The 7,847-nt window shown below is 53.8% G+C and overlaps 1 protein-coding gene across 1 annotated transcript in view; it reads right to left on the reverse strand.

Annotated features, from left to right (window-relative positions):
- The window catches only part of ltbp3 (latent transforming growth factor beta binding protein 3), a 171,126-nt gene extending 163,479 nt beyond the window's left edge, over window positions 1-7,647 (reverse strand). Inside the window, exon 1 of the mRNA XM_069893984.1 lies at window positions 7,563-7,647. The gene's annotated coding sequence lies outside the window, so the exon portion shown is untranslated. The remainder of the gene's footprint in view (window positions 1-7,562) is intronic.
- Between the last annotated feature and the right edge of the window lie 200 nt (window positions 7,648-7,847).

Raw genomic sequence — 7,847 nt, forward strand, 5'->3', positions numbered from 1 at the left:
TCAGCGCCCTTCTAGGTCAGGGGTGGCCAAACTACAGCCCCCCACCTGCCAGCCAACTGCAGGCCTGTCGCCCCTGTTGAAGTGGCCCAGGGTGAAGATGCTCCTTTGGAACACAGTCTCTAACAAGGAATTGCACGGTATGCATGACGCACTTCTTAGTTTGAACACTAGACGTCGCTGCCATTTTGAACAAATAATAGACAGACCGTTGCAATGTTACTCAGTGATTCAGTTGATTAAACATGGGGTGGAAGCGAAAAGATGGAGAATGGCAAAGGGGTTCCTAAAATTTCAGCCACGTTGGGAAAATGAATACTTTTTTCTCACCGAAGTCAAGGGGAAGTGTGCTTGTTTGATTTGCAAGGAATTTGTTAACTTTAAGAGCCTAGCTACAGATTTTAGATATTTTGCATGATAATGATTAAGGTGGACACTTGGGGCCATGTGAGTTGTGGAGGAATGATGGAGACTGCCTTGCCCCTTTCTTGACCTGTTCTTATTTTGCCTCCAGCTTTTTTTTATCTTGCACTGCTTTTTGAATGAGAGTTTGAACATTTTATTTTATTCATTTAAATTAAATTTAAGAGCATTAGGGTACAGCATAAACCTACCGTAATATGTGAGAACATTAATAAACTACTAGAGTGGCGACAGTTAAAGTGTTGTATAGTTATTTTGATAACAAAGGTTTTCTGATCTAGAAACACCAATGAAAACTCCCGGCTTGGCAGTTATATTTTTCTGTATGTGGCCCACAAACAAAAAGGTTTGGCCACCCCTGCTCTCAGGGCTTGAGATATCTCTTTCCTAAAGCTCAACAGAATATTCTCTCATTTAATTATGTTATTCTGTATTCTAACAGACGCTGCCTCTGAATGTGTGTGTCTGCACCGGTCAGTGTAAAGGGAGCTTTACCCTGTCTAAATCATTGTTTTCTTTGTGTAAAAGGGAGCTTTACTCTGTATGTAATCTGAGATGTTCTTTACCCTGGGAGAATTTGATGTGCAGAGGGTGTTTTACTCTCTATTAACCCTTTGCTATTCCTCTCTGTGAGTCATTAGCCCCTTTCAAATTGCAGCCCTTGGGTGGCCCCTCCCGGGACCCGGGTACGATTACTGGGGCAAAAGTGCTGGATCGCAGGGGGGAAATCAATCCGTGTGATAGTACAGATCTATCACCACTGACAAAAGGCAAAGGAGGAAAAACCCAACACCCAACCCCAACCAACCAATTTTCCCTTGCAACCGCTGCAATCGTGTCTGCCTGTCCCGCATCGGACTGGTCAGCCACAAACGAGCCTGCAGCTGACGTGGACTTTTTACCCCCTCCATAAATCTTCGTCCGCGAAGCCAAGCCAAAGAAAGATAGTGTATATAGTTACAGTATCTAGACTGTGCTTACAGCGATTGGCTGAGAGCTAAGCCACGCCTACTGTCTGGGCCTTAAAGGGTTGTGTTCCTACGCCAGGTCGGATCATTCCGGACTGGTCGGCCACCTGTGAAGAGCTCCTGTCTTTTGCTAATAAAAGCCTTGGTTTGGATCAACAAGTCTTTGATTCTTTCGACGAGCTCTACAACCGGTTAAATTGCCAACCCGGCGATTTAAGGTGGGGGGGGGAAGAAAATCCCACTCCTGCAACCACCACGGTGAATAATGCATCACGCACTCACCGGAAGTTAAGAATCAAAGTCCAAATGGTGAGCGGGAAGGATATTCGGATGCTGGCGGCCGTGGTGATGCCTGCACGCACCTGACGTCGCTGGTATAAGTGGCTCGGCCATTTTCCTTTTCAAATCGGTCCGTGGACAAGGCCCAAGTATGTCTTACTGAGTTCCCTGAGGCAGGTCAGGGACCCTTTCAAACTGCCGCGTAACTGGGGCGCTAACTGGGCAATTTGCCCAGTTAACCGCATTTTAATCCAGCGGTTTGTACCTAAAGCATGGTCTGTGATGGAGCTGTGCTGAGGGAGCTTTACTCTGTATTAATTATTTTTAAATTTAGAGATACAGCATAGTCACGGGTACCTTCCTGCACACGATCCCACCCCCGCCCAAATACACTCACGTGACCAAATAACCTACTAACCCGTACATCTTTGGAATTTTTAAATGTGGACGTACAGCACGGTAACAGACCCTTTTGGTCAATGAGCCCCTGCCAATTACACCCAATTGACCTACAAACCCCGGTACATTTAAAATGGTGGGAGGAAACTGGAGCACCCGGAGGAAACCCACGCAGACATGGGGAGAGCATACCAACTCCTTGCAGACAGGGTTGGATTCTAACCTGATTTGGGGGGGGGGGGGGCTGTAATAGCGTTGTGCTGCCTGCTATGCTAACTGCGTCAAAATGTGGGAGGAAACCGGTGAACCTGGTGGAAACCCACGCGGACTAGGGGAGGACATACCAACTCCTTAGAGAGAGCTCTAGTTTCGAGCCTGAGTCACTGGCACTAATAACTATTACATTAATTGTGTCGCTATACTGAATCTAAACCTTCCTCTCCCTGCCTTGGGAGTGTATGACCAGGACAACTTGGAGGAAGCTTTCCTCTGTATAAACAACCCCCGTTCCCCACCTAGGAGTGTTTGATTTGACAGTGTCGTGGGAGCTTTTTCTCGATATCCAAACCATGTTGTCCCTGCCCTGGAATATATGATGGGGCATTAGACAGGGCTTTATAGCATCTATCAAGGTATCACATATACGTGTAATTGCCTAACTTTTTGGACCAGTTTTTTCAGGTCCATAAAGTGAGGGGGTCAACTTTTGCACAGGTCATACTTTAGACTGTGGTAACTACGGTCCAGGTGTCGGGAGCTCAGATGGGTGGTGCGGCGCCAGGGTAAGGGTCTGTGGCTGGGGCGAGGGTCCTCAGTCGGGGTGTCAGAATGGGTCATGGAATTGAGGTTTATGTGAATACATCTGGTAAACAGTGCACATGGAGCGTTTGAAAGGACAGGAGTCCCTCCCAATGGGGTCTGGAATATCAAAACAAAAACTGGTAGGGTTGATGGTGCTGATGTAACAGCAGGGCCGCTGCTGGTGCGTACCCAGGAGAGCAGAGACACAGCACTACTACAGAAGATCCAACAGCTCGATCCTAATGCTCTGTACAGGCTTTAAGTAGCCCGCTGAAGGAGCTGTCGGTGTTGGTGAGTAAAGTCCTACAACATCAGATCTGCACCCAAGGTGGCGGCGCCTGTGCTCGGCAGCATCCACGACCGGGCATAGGACACCAGAAACAGGATGATCAACCCCGCCCCCGGCCCCCAAGTTAAGCAGAGGAGACGACCCTCCAGGATGGTTGGCTGCGCCAACAGACCAGCAAGGTTCTCAGTGGCTGAGGGACCCACAAGGGCTGTGGGCGACTTGCAGTCAGGGGACCCACCGCTGCGGGCTGCTGGAGATTGTCTCATGGGAACCAGGTATTGGAGCTTAGATTATAGAGGGTGCTGAGGGCAGGAAGGGCTTCTGAAAGGTCTAGGGCGCTGAGGGCTTCCTGACCATGTCAGAGGTTTTGAGCTCAGGCTGCCAATGTATTGAACAAGAAAATGTGCAGCTGCAGAGGTGGCAAATACATAGATGTTCTGTGATTCTGAAGAGACTCTTTTGGTTCTCTCTTGTACTGCAACACTAATGGAGATTCTTTGTCTGCCTTATGGCAAGCAGAAGGCAATTTCGTGTAATATTACATGCTCTGTATTACATAACGATAAAAGAATCTTGAATCTCACTTCACAAGACCAGCCTTTCATTGCAGTCCACCTCTGATCTGTCACTGACCCAGAAGAAAACTTCCAGCTCTCAGGTGCAAGGACACAGAGATAAGGCAAGCAATGAGACAAAGACCAGCAATTAACCTTTCCTGCTGGGTGCATTATTTTTGTTCCACAAGAGCAAATAACCATGCAGATTCAAAACAGCTGTATCCTAGCATGACCTCCCTGTGATAGTACAGATTCTATCACTAATGTGTAGATGTACATATATACAGATGGTAGTGTAGGATGACTGTGATTGGCTGAGAGTGTAGCCGCACCTACTGGCAGGTCTTAAAGAATTGCTCCTAGCCAGACCAGGTCATTCTGGACTGGTCGACCTACTTGTGATATGCTCCAGTCTTTTAGTTAATAAAAGCCTTGGTTTTGGATCAACAAGTCTGCTTCTTTTGATGAGCATTACACTCCCGAGGCACTTGACAGGAGTTAATGAAATAATACAGAAACCAAGCCACTTAGTAGGGCAGGCAGCAAGAGTACACACAAAGAGGTGCGTTTTGAGAGGTGGAGAGAGGGGTGCACAGGTTTAAGGAGGGATTCCTGAACTTCGGTCTTTCAGTGACAGAGTGATGGAAACTACATATGTGCAAAGTGGTAAATAATAGCCAAGTTTGAAGGGTTTCCACCCTGCCCCCACCCTCAATACTCACACACACCCATATATACACACTCACACATACACTCACTCTCTCACACGTATACTTGCACACACTCATTCACTTTCACGCAAACACACTCTCTCACATTCTCTCCCCCCACCCACTCTCCCTCCCCCCACCCACTCTCCCTCCCCCCACCCACTCTCCCTCCCCCCACCCACTCTCCCTCCCCCCACCCACTCTCCCTCCCCCCACCCACTCTCCCTCCCCCCACCCACTCTCCCTCCCCCCACCCACTCTCCCTCCCCCCACCCACTCTCCCTCCCCCCACCCACTCTCCCTCCCCCCACCCACTCTCCCTCCCCCCCCACACGCTCCCTCCCCCCCACACACGCTCCCTCCACCCACACACGCTCCCTCCACCCACACCCTCTCCCTCCACCCACACCCTCTCCCTCCACCCACACCCTCTCCCTCCCACCCACACCCTCTCCCTCCCCACAACCCTCTCCCTCCACCCACTCTCCCTCCACCCACTCTCCCTCCACCCACTCTCCCTCCACACAACACACTCTCCCTCCACACTCCACACACACTCTCTCCCTCCACACACACAACTCTCCCTCCACACACACACACTCTCCCTCCACACACACACTCTCTCCCTCCACACACACACACTCCCTCCACACACACACACTCTCCCTCCACACACACTCTCCCTCCACACACACTCTCTCCCTCCACACACACTCTCTCCCTCCACACACACTCTCTCTCCCTCCACACACACTCTCTCTCCCTCCACACACACTCTCTCCCTCCACACACACTCTCTCCCTCCACACACACTCTCTCCCTCCACACACACTCTCTCCCTCCACACACACTCTCTCCCTCCACACACACTCTCTCCCTCCACACACACTCTCTCCCTCCACACACACTCTCTCCCTCCACACACACTCTCTCCCTCCACACACACTCTCTCCCCTCCACACACACTCTCTCCCTCCACACACACACTCTCCCCTCCACACACACACTCTCCCTCCACACACACACTCCCTCCCCTCACTCTCCCTCCCCTCACTCTCCCTCCACCCACACTCTCCCTCCACCCACACACTCTCCCTCCACCCACACTCTCCCTCCACCCACACTCTCCCTCCACCCACACTCTCCTCCTCCACCCACACTCTCCCTCCACCCACACTCTCCCCTCCACCCACACTCTCCCTCCACCCACACTCTCCCTCCACCCACACTCTCCCGCTCCACCCACTCTCCACTCCACCCACTCTCCCTCCACCCACTCTCTCCCTCCACCCACTCTCCTCCTCCACCCACTCTCCCTCCACCCACTCTCCCTCCACCACACACACTCTCCCTCCACACACACACTCTCCCTCCACACACACACTCTCCCTCCACACACACACTCTCCCTCCACACACACACTCTCCCTCCACAACACACACTCTCCCTCCACACACACACTCTCCCTCCACACACACTCTCTCCCTCCACACACACACTCTCCTCCCTCCACACACACACTCTCCCTCCACACACACACTCTCCCCTCCACACACACACTCTCCCTCCACACACACACTCCCTCCACACACACACTCTCCCTCCACACACACTCTCCCTCCACACACACACTCTCCCTCCACACACACTCTCTCCCTCCACACACACTCTCTCCCTCCACACACACTCTCTCCCTCCACACACACTCTCTCCCTCCACACACACTCTCTCCCTCCACACACACTCTCTCCCTCCACACACACTCTCTCCCTCCACACACACTCTCTCCCTCCACACACACTCTCTCCCTCCACACACACTCTCTCCCTCCACACACACTCTCTCTCCCTCCACACACACTCTCTCCCTCCACACACACACTCTCCCTCCACACACACACTCTCCCTCCACCCACCACACTCTCCCTCCACCCACACACTCTCCCTCCCCTCACTCTCCCTCCCCTCACTCTCCCTCCACCCACACTCTCCCTCCACCCACACTCTCCCTCCACCCACACTCTCCCTCCACCCCACACTCTCCCTCCACCCACACTCTCCCTCCACCCACACTCTCCCTCCACCCACACTCTCCCTCCACCCACACTCTCCCTCCACCCACACCTCTCCCTCCACCCACACTCTCCCTCCACCCACACTCTCCCTCCACCCACTCTCCCCTCCACCCACTCTCCCTCCACCCACTCTCCCTCCACCCACTCTCCCTCCACCCACTCTCCCTCCACCCACTCTCCCTCCACCCACTCTCCCTCCACCCACTCTCCCTCCACCCACTCTCCCTCCACACACACACTCTCCCTCCACACACACACTCTCCCTCCACACACACACTCTCCCTCCACACACACTCTCCCTCCACACACACACTCTCCCTCCACACACACTCTCTCCCTCCACACACACTCTCTCCCTCCACACACACACTCTCTCCCTCCACACACACTCTCTCCCTCCACACACACTCTCTCCCTCCACACACACTCTCTCCCTCCACACACACTCTCTCCCTCCACACACACACTCTCCCTCCACACACACACTCTCTCCCTCCACACACACACTCTCCCTCCACACACACACTCTCCCTCCACACACACACACACACACACACTTTCTCTCTACACACACTCCTCCCTCCCCCCCCCCCCCCCCACACACACACACACACACACACACACACACTCTCTCTCTCTCTCCACACCCCCGCGCCACACACACAAAACTGTGGATCCAAGTGTTCTTGTCCTGTTTTTTAAAAATCCTCACCGGCGACCCCCGGTTGCTGGCATCAACATCGAGACCCCCCTTGCGACCCGAGTGAGGGAGGGGAAACGGGCTGATTTCCACCTCTCCCCTCCCCTCCCTTCACCCCGGAGACAAGCTAAAACGCTGAACCTTGGCGACGCACACGGGGAACGGGGGGGTGGGGTCTCAAAGAAGCAGCTCTCGTGGAAATAGCCGGAAAGATACACAAACCCTCGTTTTCAATTCTGGCCCTTCCGCAATCACACGAAAAGGCTCCCAAGCATAAAGTGCCGTTCAGCCAGGTGCCGCTCCCATCGCCCTGCTGCCAACCCAGCCCGGAGGGGCGACCTCCCCTCCCCGCCGCTCGCACTCACCCACTCGGAAACCGGAGCCCGTGAGCGTGTCGGCGGCGTGTCCGTTCTCGCTGATCAGCGTGGTGGTGTTGCCCCCGCTTGCAGCTGTCGCGGCACTGGCCCTTCAGGCATGTCCTCTTGCAGATGGTCGGGGTGAAGACCACCCTGAAGCGGCCCGCCGATGCCTCCTTGCCTTGTCCCCGAGCCGCGGGCGGCCACAGAAAGCCCAGGCACGACAGCAGGCTGAGAGCCGCGAGATCCATCAGCCCGGCCGGCCTCCCGCACCGTGACAGCACTGCCGCGGCG

The sequence above is a fragment of the Narcine bancroftii genome, chromosome 8 (genome assembly GCF_036971445.1).
Source record: "Narcine bancroftii isolate sNarBan1 chromosome 8, sNarBan1.hap1, whole genome shotgun sequence".
NCBI lineage: Eukaryota > Metazoa > Chordata > Chondrichthyes > Torpediniformes > Narcinidae > Narcine > Narcine bancroftii.